This window comes from Thamnophis elegans, chromosome 3 (genome assembly GCF_009769535.1).
Source record: "Thamnophis elegans isolate rThaEle1 chromosome 3, rThaEle1.pri, whole genome shotgun sequence".
NCBI classification, from domain to species: Eukaryota; Metazoa; Chordata; class Lepidosauria; order Squamata; family Colubridae; genus Thamnophis; species Thamnophis elegans.
The window spans coordinates 137,511,176-137,526,730 of NC_045543.1; positions in this window are offsets into that span (position 1 = coordinate 137,511,176).

The window sequence follows — 15,555 nt, forward strand, 5'->3', positions numbered from 1 at the left end:
GTTAAGGGTTAGGGTTAGGGTTAGGGTTAGGGTTAGGGTTAGGGTTAGGGTTAGGTTAAGGGTTAGGGTTAGGGTTAGGTTTAGGGTTAGGTTAAGGGTTAGGATTAGGTTTAGGGTTAGGGTTAGGTTAAGGGTTAGGTTTAGGGTTAGGTTTAGGGTTAAGGGTTAGGTTTAGGGTTAGGTTTAGGTTTAGGGTTAGGGTTAGGGTTAGGGTTAGGTTAAGGGTTAGGATTAGGTTTAGGTTTAGGGTTAGGTTAAGGGTTAGGTTTAGGGTTAGGTTTAGGGTTAGGTTAAGGGTTAGGTTTAGGGTTAGGGTTAGATTTAGGATTAGGTTTAGGGGGGTTAGGTATAGGTTTAGGGGTTAATTTTAGGTTTAGGGTTTACAGCGTGCTTCTGTCTCCACGCTGTTGTCGCCCTGTTGACGTCAGTGACGCGGTTTAGTTGGGCACGGTTTAGTCAAGCGCGGTTTTTTGGTGGAACCGTGGATCTCACCCAGTGGTGGGATTCAAATAATTTAACAACTGGTTCTCTGCGCTAATGATTTCTTCCAACAACCAGTTCACCAAACTGTTCAGAAAGTTAACAACTGGTTCTCCCGAACTGGTGCGAACTGGCTGAATCCCACCACTGATCTCACCCCATTCCTAAGAGGTCTGTAAGGGGGCGTGCATAAGCGCACCAGCTTGTCTACTGTCCCTGTCCTACTGTTCTGATTTATTTGTACTCATTTCTTATGTATATTTTTATACCTGCTTATACGTTATTTGCAGTGGTCCCCACAGCATCATATGAGAAGAAGCAGAATGCATGAAAGATATAGCCAGTTCTTCTAAACACAGTTTTGTGCATAATCGTCAATATTCTTGTCTCTCTTCTAATAACTCACCCAGCCATCTTTGCATCATCCAGGGAGCAACTTGTCTTCTTTCTGCTGCTATATGGGAATAGTTGTGCAAAAATGTGGATATATTCAACTGGCTAAATTCTGTCAGGGGAAGATCTATGCTTTAGTTCCTAGAGAAATTGGACAACCATTTGTCTCAAACGGTATAGGGCAGAGCTGTCAAACTCAAGGCCCAGGGGCCTGATCCAGCCCCTAAGGTTCTTAGATCTGGCCTGTTGCAGGGGCTGGAACAGCAAAGGAGGTGGCCCTCCCAAGCTCCATTTCTGCTAGCAGAGGGTTGCAGGAGACAATCACAGCTGAAAACAGAGCTTGCGAGGGCCGTAGGTGGCCCTCCTGAGTTCCGTTAGTGCTAGCAGAGGGTTGTAGGAGACCATCACAGCCAAAAATAGAGATTGTGAGGGTCATAGGTGGCCCTCCTGAGCTTCATTTCTGCTAGCAGAGGGTTGCAGGAGACCCTCACAGCCGAAAACAGAGATTGTGAGGGCCATAGGTGGCCCTTCTGAGCTCCATTTCTGGTAGCAGAGGGTTGCAGGAGACCCTCACAGCCGAAAACAGAGCTTGCGAGGGCCGTAGGTGGTCCTCCTGAGTTCCGTTAGTGCTAGCAGAGGGTTGTAGGAGACCATCACAGCCGAAAACAGAGATTGTGAGGGCCGTAGGTGACCCTCCCAAGCTCCATTTCTGCTAGCAGAGGGTTGCAAGAGACAATCACAGCCGAAAACAGAGCTTGCGAGGGCCGTAGGTGGCCCTTCTGAGCTCCATTTCTGCTAGCAGAGGGTTGCAGGAGACCCTCACAGCTGAAAACAGAGCTTATGAGGGCCGTAGGTGGCCCTCCGGAGCTCCGTTTCTGGTAGCAGAGGGTTGCAGGAGACCCTCACAGCTGAAAACAGAGCTTATGAGGGCCATAGGTGGCCCTCCCGAGCTCCGTTTCTGGTAGCAGAGGGTTGCAGGAGACCCTCACAGCCGAAAACAGAGCTTGCGAGGGCCATAGGTGGCCCTTCTGAGCTCCATTTCTGCTAGCAGAGGGTTGCAGGAGACCCTCACAGCTGAAAACAGAGCTTATGAGGGCCGTAGGTGGCCCTCCCGAGCTCCGTTTCTGGTAGCAGAGGGTTGCAGGAGACCCTCACAGCTGAAAACAGAGCTTATGAGGGCCGCAGGTGGCCCTCCCGAGCTCCGTTTCTGGTAGCAGAGGGTTGCAGGAGACCCTCACAGCTGAAAACAGAGCTTATGAGGGCCGTAGGTGGCCCTCCCGAGCTCTGTTTCTGCTAGCAGAGGGGTGCTGGAAGCCCTTGCCATTGAAAACAGCTTGGGAGCCCATTTTCACTGGCAGAGCACTTGGGCCCTCCAATACGAGTGATGTTGAGCTAGCCATGCCCATCCTGGCACCCCAAGGTCAAACACAACCCTGATGCGAATCGAGTTTGCGAATCGAATTTGACACCCTATTCAAGCAGGCTTTCCTGCTTGAATAGGGGGTTGGACCAGAAGACTTCCAACTCTGCTTTTTGAGCCAAAACTGCTAAGTAAATTCTCAAGCAGCTAAGAAACATCCACAAATTATAAAGAACAGACTTTATAATTCTTATCTGGAGAACTTTTGCCAAAACCATTGTGTTCAATTACGATTCTGTAGAAGAGCATGCCAAAGAGTCTGAAAGGAAGCCAAATGCCCTTCAAGAACCAAGTGGTATAATCCAAACACAAGAATCCAATTGCATCTCTCTATTTTTTGGGTGTGCAATATTTTTGGCTGAAAGAACTCTAAGAGAAAGAAACTTGGATCATTCCAGGTGCCTCCACAAAGCTTGGCTGGCAAAAAAGAAGCAATTGTGCTCTCACATTGACTTGAACAATTTTCAAGCCTTTGAAAGATTAGATACTTTCTCCACATGTCGCCATTACTAACCACCATTTTTTTTCTAATTGTGGAGGTTTCCCCAATCATACAGCATGCAATTATTCCACCAGACAACCCTACATTCTTGCCAACCCCTTTTATTTTAGGATTATGTATTCCTTTTAAAATGGAATCGAAAACTGAATACAGCAGACTCCATTTATTATTCTTGCTATGTTCATTCAATTCTAAAATGGCGGCCACAAATAGATCTTATTGCCTAATTTCCACTCTTAATACCAGCAGGCTATCTTCCCAGTCCCCAAAGTCCCCAAATGCCACTGATACTATTTCAGGATATTGTAGAGAGGAGAAAGATAATTGCTGGCTATCAGTGGTTGGTGAGGAGATGGAGGAGGAGGAGGAGGAGGAGGAGGAGGAGGAGGAGGAGGAGGAGGAGGAGGAGGAGGAGGAGGAGGAGGAGGAGGAAGGTGGAAAAATCTTTGTGACTTTAGAAAACAAACATTTGAATGGATGAAAATGGGAAGAAGTAATTTGAACAGACCAATAATATCCAATTGTTCAATTGTTGAGTTGGAGGGGACTAGATGGATCAACTAGTTCGACATCTGCAATGTGCAGCAGAACAAATTAAATCACCAATGGGAGGAAACTATCTAGACTTTTTTTGTTAAAAATCACCAGAGATGAGAACCCACAACTTCCATAGATAAACCATTGCACTGTTTTACAGATACTACTATCAGGTAGTTTTTCCTTAAACTTAAACAAAATCTAGGTAGCTGCAACTTACACCTATAAACCACAAAGATGATGAGGAAGGGAGGAAGGAAGGAAGGAAGGATGGATGGATGGATGGATGGATGGATGGGAGGAAGGATGGATAGATGGGTGGATGGATGGATGGACAGATGAGAGGATGGATGGGAAGATGGATGGATGGCAATTATTTAAAGAGTCCAAAAGAACTGTGTGGACAGAGAGGCTGTCAAAAGTGAATATTGTTATTGTCTACAAAAATGGAAACCACATTTCCTAACCAAGAGCCATACCAAGCCTGTTCCAGAGTTGTAATTCTGCTTTCCTGAATACAGAACGCTAGGAATCCACTGTGTTGTATGAATTATTTTTCTTATCTTCTGGAAGTTTATAATAATCTGAAGCAGCCATTCCCCCCACAATATAGGATTTTTTCCCCCAAATAAATATTTTGAAATTCAGCGGCTTTATCATTTGACAGTTGGGTTGTGAATACATGAATGATAATGTGAGTTAGAAATGCACTAGGAAAACTTATACATTTCCAGACGAGGTAGCATTGCTTGCATGCTCGAGCATGTACAATCTTATTTTTATGTTATTTTTGGACTAAAGAGTGTCATGAGGTTTTGTAACCAGCTTTCTTTGAATGAACGCACAAATTAAGCTGTACAGGAACCCTGATAAGAATGTAATTTATGAATTTCTCCTCTTTTGAGGAAAAAACAATGGAGGTCAATGAGTTATTGAAAGTTCATAGCCTATTAACCTTGGGATTATTTGTCATCCCTTTAATCAGCAACAGAAACTTGGATGGAAGTGAACAAAAGATTACAATATTTAAAACAATGGCTTTGGGCAATAACCAAGAACTAAACTAAAGCCTTAAAAGTAGAATAAGCAAAGAGTATCAAGGTCTAAAAGCAATTGCACTGATAGTTTTTCTTTAAAATGAAATAAAATGAAACCCTCATGGTAATAGTTTGGGAAGGTGTCAAGTGAACTGAATTTTGTTCTTCACAAATGATGTTCAATTTCTACAAAAGTAGAAGACAAAAATTGAACATCTGAAATTGCTGAATTTAACATCTATATCAATCCGCGGAATGAAGACCATTGATGGCCCATGGTGTGATATCATCTGAAACCTTATGATGTACATCACTATCCTTTATTGACCAAATTATGCCATGGTGGTTTTGTCTTGGTCTCTGAAGGCTGTGGGACCTGATGGAAAGGAACAGGCTTCAGATCAACCCTAGAAGGATGAGTGGGAGCTGGTTTTAGGGCTTCCTGGCTCCTGTGATGTCCCATCTTTAATTCTGGTGGGGTTGCACTACTCCAGACAAAACTGGTGTGCAATTTGGAGAGCCTCCTGGACTACCAGCTCCTGTTCACGGAGTATGCAATAGCCGGGGTGGGGTGGGGGCTTTTGCACAGCTTTGTGTTTTGTGCCAATTCTACCTTTTGCTGGACCAAGGAATAATACACATGGTCATCTCACCTTCATTATCTCCCCAATGAACTACTGTAATGCAGGCTACAGAAAGTTGCCCTTGAATAACACACAAAAGTTGTTAAAAAGGTCCATAAATAGGACAGCATAGGGCAGAGGTGCCACGATTTCCACTACCGGTTCAGGCGAACTGGTCTAAACTGGCTGAATAATACCTCTGTCCAGAATGCACTGGTGCAGGCAATTAGGGGTGATTCCTGATTCGTCTATGTTTGCTATGCAAACTGCACTGGCCTCCAGTAGGTTTCTGGATGCAATGCAAAGTTCTGATTGTCACCTTAAAAGACATTCATGGAATGGAGCATTGATATTTGAAGGACTGTCTGTATCCCATTGTCTTCACGGATCATATTAGATCTAGTAAGATGTAATCAGTAGCATCCTTCAGAATCCATCAATAGGTAGGTAGGTAGGTAGGTAGGTAGGTAGGTAGGTAGGTAGGTAGGTAGGTAGATAGATAGATAGATAGATAGATAGATAGATAGATAGATAGATAATAGATAGATAGATAGAAGGTAGGTAGGTAGGTAGGTAGGTAGGTAGGTAGGTAGATGATGATGATGATGATGGATAGATAGATAGATAGATAGATAGATAGATAGATAGATAGTAGGTAGGTAGGTAGGTAGGTAGGTAGGTAGGTAGGTAGGTAGGTAGGTAGATGATGATGATGATAGATAGATAGATAGATAGATAGATAGATAGATAGATAGATGATAGATAGATGAATAAATGAATGAATAGATGGATAGATGGATGGACGGACGGACGGACGGACAGACAGACAGACAGACATTGTCACACATTCTTTAAATATTTGTAGTCTTTCCTGTTTGGTTTTGTGATCCATGGACATTGGCTTTCCACCAGAGCTGGTATTTTACCGGCTTCGGATCGGTTCGCCCAAATTGGTAGCAGAAATCGTGGGTGGCTCTGCCCACCCACCCCGGCTCTACGGTATCCCACTTAGACCCTTTTTTGGTAAAAAGCGCATGCACAGAAGGCTCAGTGCATGTGCGGAAGTGGTGCATGCGCTCACATTTGCGAATCGGTAGGGAAGATAAGTAAATACCACCCCTGCTTTCAACTCTCCTTGTTTGACTAAGAGGTTGTATATCAACGTTTGATATTCAGTCCTGACATGAAATGGGCATTTAGCATTTGGGAGTCTCTGATAACTGACACGCTACAAAGTTGAGAACTGCAAGGATTGAATGAGTACATCTCTAAACCATCTGCTTGTCCTGTATTTCTGTTAACCGCACAGAATCTCTGACAAGGGGTGGAAGATGGTGGCTTTGAAGTCAGGTTCCAGAGAGCTTTAAACAAGCTGTCACCTCTTCCAAGAGAGACGATTCAAACCAGCATTGCAGATTGGCATTTTTGTGTACGTGCCAAGCCCCCAGGTTACAGGAGGATTTATTGATTCTTCCCTTCCACCTCCCAGAACATCTGACTTGCTTCCTTCCTCCTTGTGGTTCTGCATCTGAAGAACAATTCTAGCTTTCTCCTGCTTCTCATTTCATCTAGTAGAAAAGATATTCCCCTTTTCCTATTCAAAGCATAATTGCAGGGCAGTTTTGCACTTGTTTTGATTTGGATCAGAGGTGGGTTCCTACCAGTTCGCACCTATTCGGTAGAACCGGTTCGTCAAATCTACCAAACCGGTTAGAAGAGGTTCCACCAGTGGACCCGGAAAGCAGGCCACACCTACAGAAGAGGTTCCAAATTTTTTTGAAACCCACCACTGATTTGGATCCAGCTACGGGATCTACTCCAGGGGTGAAGTGCTCTGAAGTCTGTTACCAGTCGCTTCACAACTGGTTTGCTTCACACGTGCATGCCTACCAAATGCCACTTTGTGCGCATGCGCAGCGGATTAAGAAGCCTTTTCTGAGTCTGCAGGTAAGAAGAACAGCGGGGGACAGGGCAGCTGTGCCATGTGTTTTAGATTTGCTAGAAAGTAGGATTTCCTGCTTTCTAGTGAATAAAAATTGCGTGGCACAGCTGATTGTCACACAGCTCATCGACGGAACTTTTAAAAACTTTTTTAAAACATTTTTTTACTACCGATTTGGGCAAATCGGTCCAAAACTGTAACATTTCATCCCTGGTTTATTCTATGTGGGCAAGATATTAGACCTCTTTCTTTTCATTGTGCCATCATCCCGGGCAGTGATGGGTTGCTAGCTGGATTACAACCAGTTTGCTCGTGCTCGTGTGCGCAATGCTTCTGCATATGTGCAGAAGGTTCTGCATGTGCGCAATGCTTTTTTGTATGTGCAGAAGGTTCTGCATGTGTGCAATACTTTTTTGTATGCGCAGGTGGTTCTGCATGTGCACAATGCTGCGTATGCACAGAAGGTTCTGCATGTGCACAATGCTTCTGTGTATGCACAGAAGGTTCTGCATGTGCGCAATGCTTTTTTGTATGCACAGAAGGTTCTGCATGTGCGCAATGCTTCTGCGTATGCGCAGAAGATTCTGCATGTATGCAATGCTTCTGCGTATGTGCAGGAGCGTCCGGGCAGGTGAGCAGAGCTTTCTGCCACTGCCACTACTGGTTTGGCTGAACCAGGAGCAACCCACCTCTGATCCAGGAGTCTGCAGCAAAGGGGGGAAAGGCAGGGCAAGCTGTGCCCCACAGCGGCATCTCCCTTATTTTTGCGTCGGTTATGAAGTCGCTGGAAAGCAGGACTTGCACAGTGACATCGCTTCACGTGCTTAGATGCTGCAAAAAGCACATCTTGTCCTTTGCTTGCCAGCAAAAAACTAGGCCAGCCAACTCAGCCACTCATTTTCTGTCAATTACCAGTGCAATAATCAAGATATATTTTTTTGTTCTGCTGTGGCTGATGTCCTGGGCTTGGATTAATAGAAATTCTCTCCTCATACCAATGGGTGGGTGGGTTCTGTGTATTCCTCAATCTCAGATCCTCAGCACACCATGCATCCCCACCCATAATGTGCAATGTGCACACAACACCCACCCGCCCTCCCCGCCCCCGGTTCATGTGTGCATGACCCTCTGTGCTCCCTCCTTCCTCCCCACATGCACATTCAATCCCCTTTCACTCCCCCGCGGATATGCATGTGACCCGCTCGGACCCCATTTTGGGCCTAGTAGGCCTCCCTGCAGCCTCCTGGGAGCAAAAACGGGGCCCTGAGGTAAGGTGACCAGACGTCCCGCTTTTGGCGGGACACCACGCTTTCCAATGCATTTTCCCGCGTCCCGCCCGCCTTTTTAAAAGGCACGCTTTTTTTGGCGCTCGCAGCTCCCGCCCATCAGCTGCTAGCTTGCTGGGCTGGCTCATCGTTCTGTTCTCTATCCTACCAGATGAGCCAGCCCAACGTCACTCAGGTCGATGGGCGCTTCACCTTAGCTGTTACAATGTAGCAAGGGTTAACTGGAGAGGCAGTTTCTGGAAGCAGGGCAATAAAGATTAGGCTAGAAACAGCACCAGAATGTTTCCTTCCTGCCTTCTTTACAGGATTAGCTCTGTAAAGTGTGTGTGTGTGTGGGGGGTGACAAAATGAGATTTCTTCCAACAACCGGTTCTCCGAACTGCTTAGAAAGTTAAGAATTGGTTCTCCCGAATAGGTGCGAACTGGCTGAATCCCACCACTGATCTATCACTACTGATATCTTCTGGTCCTTGTCTACTAATACTGCTAATGGAATAGCAATAGGACTCAGACTTATATACCAATCAAACAGAATAGAGCTGGAAAGGACCTTGGGGAATCTTCTACTTCAACCCACTGCTCAAGCAAGAGACTCTATGCCAATTCAGAGAGGTGGCTGTTCAGTCTTTTCTGAAAAACCTCCCGTGATGAAGCATCTACGATTTCTGGAGGGAATCTGTTCCACCGGTCACTGTTAGGAAGTTTCTCCTTGATTCCAGGTTGTTTCTCTCCTTGATTAATTTCCATCCATTGTTTCTTGTCTTGCCTTTTGGTGCTTTGGAAAATAAGTTGACCCCTCTCCCCCCTTTTCTGTGACGGCCTCTCAAATGCTGGAATACTACTGTCATATCTCCACTGGTCCTTCTTTTCTCTAGGCTGGCCACACCCAATTTCTGCAACCTTTCTTCGTGTATTTTTGTCCCAAGGGCTTTAATCATCTTAGTTGCTCTTCTTTGCATTTTTTCCAAAGTCTCAACATATTTTGGTAAAGTGGTGACCAAAACTGGATGCTGTATTCCAGGTGTGGTTTCACTAAGGCTTTATAAAGTGATATTAATACTTCATATGATTTTGATGCTGTTCACACAACCAAGGATTGTATCAACTTTTCTGGCTGCCGCCACACTCATGTTTAAGTGATCATTTATATAATGTTTTACAGTACTCTCTGGGTGGTTTACAACTATATTTCTCCCAACAATTGGGGTTTATGGGGTGTTCAGGGAGGGGGTAGCACCTCTGGTGTAGGGGCATGTTGTGTCCTTTTAGGGCAGGTCATTTTAGGGCAGCTTTTGGAGTGGCTCATCCACCTTTGGTCCCCACCTGTCACTCAGCTCTCATCTGTGGCTCCTAGTAGCTGTAGCATGCACCCCGGGCAACAGCTTCGACAGGCTGGCCAAACCCGGTTGAGAGTAGCCGTTGGGTCATTGACCTTCAGTGAGATAGGGACTTGTCTATTCCGAGCATAGCAATAGCAATAGAAATAGCAGTTAGACTTATATACCGCTTCATAGGGCTTTCAGCCCTCTCTAAGCGGTTTACAGAGTCAGCATATCGCCCCCACAGTCTGGGTCCTCATTTCACGCACCTCGGAAGGATGGAAGGCTGAGTCAACCTTGAGCCGGTGAGATTAGAACCGCTGAACTGCAGATAACAGTCAGCTGAAGTGGCCTGCAGTGCTGCACCCTAACCACTGCGCCACCTTGGCTCTTAGCATGTGAAGACAGATTCTAGTGGATTGAGCGGATGAAACCTATTACAATAGGATAACAGTCATGAAGGCGGTCTCTTCAAGTGATGTGGTACACTAAGAGCATGGCAAGACACAAGAGACACCCTGGTCAACCACTGCACCCAGCCCATCTCCAACTGTCTCGACTCTTGTCCTGCTATTGGAGCAAGACGGAATCCGGGAAGAGAGAGTGAGGCTGAGGCTGACTCTGCGCACCTCTCCCTCACTTTAATCCAATTCACATGCAAGTCTTGACATCCCCACAATTAGATACGTATCAGGGTCCTCTTCGAACAGGATGGACACACATCACAACTATATTGCCCCCAACAATCTGGGCCTCATTTTACCAGCCTTGGAAGGATGAAAGCTGAGTCAATCATGAGCCCCATCATAATTCAACTCCAGGTTTTGGGCAGAGGTAGCCTGTAACATTGTATTCTAACTACTGCATCACCACAGCCCATAGTGCTACTTACATACTGTATATATGAATCAAGTTGACTTCACTGGCTGTAGCAAGATGCCATCAGCATCTCTCCCACCGCCTGCAACTTCCCTGGCTTCATACAAGAGCCATTCAGCCCCGAGAGAAATTTTAGATCTGACCTTCCTCTGCCTGAATGAGTTGGCATCCACTTGCAACTGCAAATATAACTCTTTAATGCCAGTTATTAAAGTTATGGTACATTTTACTGCAAATGGTGCTGAAAATTATGCATTACTTCGAGTTGTTCCCTTGTATTTTGGTCTGAGACAGTGAGTATTTTGACCTAGGTTTCCCCAACAGCTTGAAGCCAAGTCCTCATCCCGATAAACCCATTTTATTTAATTTACAGTGAATTCCTCTCAGCAAAGTCCCAGCCCACAGTCCTTCAAGATAGTTCACAATTACCGACTTTTATCAGGCTTGCAGAGTGGATATCTTTCAGATGCCGCAACGAATGCAGGAATGAACTAATAGTCTCCTGCAAACTCCGCTCCCCTTTCGCTCCTCTTTATTCCCTATGGGAGGGGTCATTCATCATCCACCTGTGGCCTTACTGCCAAGTCGACCCTTGTTCCTTAGCTGTTCCCTTTATCTGGCAACTCTGCACATGCACACACTGGGAACAGGCTCCAGCTGTTCGTCTGCCTCACTGATGTCTGACTCCAAAGGCAGCTGATAACTATCAGACAGCCCTGGCTCCATCTCTGCCTCCGAGGCAGAGCCCTCATCAGAGCCTTCTTCAGACTCCAGGACTGGCCCATGTTCCCCCCCAGCCTCCTCACTGTCTGAATCAGCTGCCAGGTCCCCTGGCTGCTTATGGACCACAAGAGTGAGGAAGATTTGTCTATTCACCCTCTCATTGACCCCTGCTAAATCAGGATAAGCAGGTCACCACAGAAGCTCAAAGAGATGGACAAATATAATTCGCCAGAGCAGTAATACCCTCTAGAGCAGGGCTGTCAAACTCCTGTCCCACAGGATGGATGTATCGTATGCTGGCCACAGCCCTGCTTTAGCGAAGAGGGGAAAGTCCTGATATGTCACATGATGCCACTATGACAACTTGAGTTTGACACCCCTGCTCTAGAGGCTTTCCATCATAATGCAAATTCAAAAACACTATAAGAAATTCAAAACGTATTCCAAAGTAGCCTAACAACCAAGCAAGCACAAAAAGCACTAAGGACCCCACATTGAATTAGTGTTTGTTATACTTCTATAAAACATAGGGCATAGTATTTCCAGAAGTGCTGTCTGAAACATTACTCTTCAATTCCTCTTCAGTGCCAGAATGCTTTTTCCACCCTTCTCAAATCAAACGTGAATTCTATTAGCTTAAACTCATTAAAGGGACGTTCAGTGGCTCAGTGGCTAAGATGCTGAGCTTGTCAATCAGAAAGGTCGGCAGTTCAGCAGTTCGAATCCCCATCGCCACATAATGGAGTAAGTTCCTGTTACTTCTCCCAGTTTCGGCCAACCTAGCAGTTTGAAAGCATGTAAAAATGCAAGTAGAAAAATAGGAACCACCTTTGGTGGGAAGGTAACGGCTTTCCGTGCACCTTTGGTGTTTAGTCATGCCAGCCACATGACCACAGAGAGGTCTTCAAACAACGCTGGCTCTTCGGCTTTGAAATGGAGATGAGCACCACCCCCTAAAGCGACTAGCATTCATGTGCATGGGAACCTTTACCTTTACCTATACTTCTATAAGACATAGGGCATAGTATTTCTAATAAGTGCTATCTGAAACATTTATCTTCAACCCTACTTCAGTGCCAGAATCCTTTTTCCACCCTTCTCAAATCAAACGTGATTTTTATTAGCCTAAATTCATACCAACCTGTGATCGGCATTCTGTTTCATAGAAGAAGCAGACTTGTATGCCCTGGTTACTTATCACATTAATTCAATATTCAACTCGGGTGAGCTGAAGGCATGAGCTTATCTCCACAGTCAACAAAGCAAGCAAGCATAGATGGTTACAGGTAATAATATTCATCTTTTTATTTGTCTACAATCACAGGGAACAGGGATTTTCTCAGGGTGCTGTAGATAAACATGAGAATTAGCCTCCCAGACAGACCTTCTATGAAACAAATTCGCTGACATGTCAGCTGAAGTCATTGTGCCCAAAGTGAAAACAGAGAGCAGATACGCATCACTGCTTTTCACAAGATAGCTTTCTACTTGGTGACGTCAAAATGGGTGGCTTTAAAAAATAATTGGATACATTCAAGAAAAATAGTCGATCAAGGGTGGTTAGTTTATAGAACTCAATGTTAACTTCAAGTTAAAGTCTAAGTCCCAGAGCTCACTGTAACAGCATTGCCAAAAATGTACTAAGAGTTGCTAACCTAATTTTGCGAAGCTTCTTCTCCCGTAACATTGTACTGCAAACTTGGGCATACAAAACCTTTGCCATACCAATCCTCGAATACAGTTCATCAGCCTGGAATCCACCATACTGAAGGCTTCTTAGCATGTTCTAACTTCTTTCCAAGTCAGGTGAAATTACCTTCTCCCAAAATTTTAAATACCTTCTACATTTGCGTATTGTATGCCTTTGTGTGCTAATTTCCTCTCATTTGTTATTTAGCAAGCTTGTTTAGAGATAATTGTGTTAGCGCCAAGCCACTTTAAGCAACAATGAATGGAATACTTCAGATAGGGAATCATAGAATCAAAGGGCTGGAAGGGACCTTGGAGGTCTTCTAGTACAGTTAAATACTGACTATCAGTATGGTAGTTTCCACCAAGGTCCTCTCTTCCGGCAGGAATAGTATTCAAATCTGATTGGTCAAAGGGTGTGACAGCTCCCTATAAAGGAGCTGCTGCCAAACAGAGTCTTTGCTGGATTGTACATAGTTGTCACTTAATAAAGAGCTGTTTGTAACTGAAGCCTGAGTCTGCCTCATCCATTCACCCGATCTAACATGATGGGTAACCTTTTTGTTGTCGAGTGCCAAAAGTACCCATAATGCAGTGCGCACACGACCACCACCATGCCACGTCCCTCCTGCAATTCCCCCATGTTCCCCATGCTCCCCCTGCCCCCCTTGCGTATGCACACATGGCCCCCTGCACTCCCCCTGCGCATGCACGTGGGAACACCCCTGTGCCCCATTTTTGGGCCTAGTAGGCCTCTCTTCAGCCTCCTGGGACCAAAAACAGGCCACAGGGGAGCACTCCCCGCACCCCGCATGCATGCACGCATGACCCTCCACACCCCACCCATGCGCACGCATCTCCTACATGCACCCCACCTCTTGGCACATGCGCGGCAGAGCCCCAAAAATCAGATGTCTGGTGGGAGGCGCACACATATGCACAGTGGAGCTGAGCTGGGGGTGACAGCTTGCATGCCAAGTGACATGGCTCTTTGGGCACGCATGCCCATAGGATCGCCATCACGGTTCTAATACAACCCTCTGCCCGAGGCAGGAATCCTGATACCATCATGGACAAATAGTTGCACAGTCTTTTCTTGAAGATCTCCAGTGATGGGGCACCCACAACTCTTGAGGGCAAAAGCTATTTCATCCATTGTTCTCACTGTCAGGAAATTTCGCCTTATTTCCAGGTTGCACTTCCCTCTGACAAGCTTTCACCCGTTGCTTTTCGTCCTTCCTCAGGTGCTTTGGAGAATAAACTGACAATGTCTTCTATGTGGTAGCCCTTCAAGTATTGGAAGACTGCTATCATATCTCCCCTGAGCCTTCTCTTCATAGGCCAAACATACCTCCCTCCCTGCTTAGTTTTTAATCAACCTTTTTTCTCTGAGGAACAGCAGAATGTTCTTCTTTTTCTTACATCATTTCTTTAGGGAAGGCTATTAATGTCTTCATAGTCATTCCTTCATCTATTTTCCCCCCTCTATTCTGCTTGTGTGAGATTCTTTTACTAATTCAGGTCTTTAAAGATGGAGAAATGGCGTCTCCTCACAACAACCGTCCGTGTTGCTCAAAGAGATTACCATTATCAAACATGTATTCCGACAGTTCAGGAGTCACTTTTAATATTGTAGACATGCATGTTGATATAAATTATTAATTTTCCATTTTCACTTTTATATTCTCACATCATTTGGTTCAACCGAACCAGAGAACACTAAAAACTGAAGATTTATTCCACTTAAGTTAAAAGAGGTCAGTGATCAAAAGCTTGATAGAAAGGAATCAGGATTCAGGATTTGTACTTTCTAGTCAATCAGAAGATATAACCTAACATTTGTATTGCTCCCCCACAAAAGCCCATCGAATTCAACATGATATCTTTTATTGAAGCTTTTAAAACATCTTGGCATGTTTAATTGTATTTATACTGGGAAGACTCTTGTTACTTCTGATTTATGTTCCCATCCTTATAGTTTGTCCCCTGATGTCAAGATGTTATCACCATTCTTCTTAACAATTCAACTCTCCACAAAACCATAAATATGTAAGTGTACAAGCTATATCTGGCTGGTACAGTGGCTCAGAGGTTAAGACCCTGGGCTTATTGGCTGGAAAGTCAGCAGCCTGGGTTCGAGACCTGAGCACTACATGATGGAGTAAGCTCCCGTCCTTGCCTCAGCTCCTACCAACCTAGAAGTTTGAAAGCGTGCAAATGTGAGTAGATAAATAGGTACCATTTCAGTGGGAAGGTAACAGTGGTCTGTGATGTCATGCTGACCACATGACCACAGAAATGTCTTGGACAGCACTGGCTCAGTGACCTTGAAACAGAGATGAGCACCGCCCCCTATATTTGGCAACAACTAGCAGAGTAAAATCCACAGGAACTTCTTTACCTTTACCTTTTATTAGTTATATCCACTGCCAATAACTCTTCAGGTCCAATTCAAGTATTGGTGTAAATCAGGGGTGGGTTTCTCGCCCCGGTCCAACCGGTTCGGGGCCGGCGGCGTCCTCGTGCATGTGCGCAGTGCACGCATGCATATTAGCACCTGTGCGATGCTCCAGCTGCTCCTGGAGGATCGCGCAGGCGCTGTATGCATTCTGCGCATGTGTGGAAGCGCAGAACTCATCAAAACCAGGTAAGAAACGCGGGCAGGCGGGTGGATCCTTCGGCGTTCCCGGAAGTTACTTATTTCTGGGTTCGCCGACCCACCGGT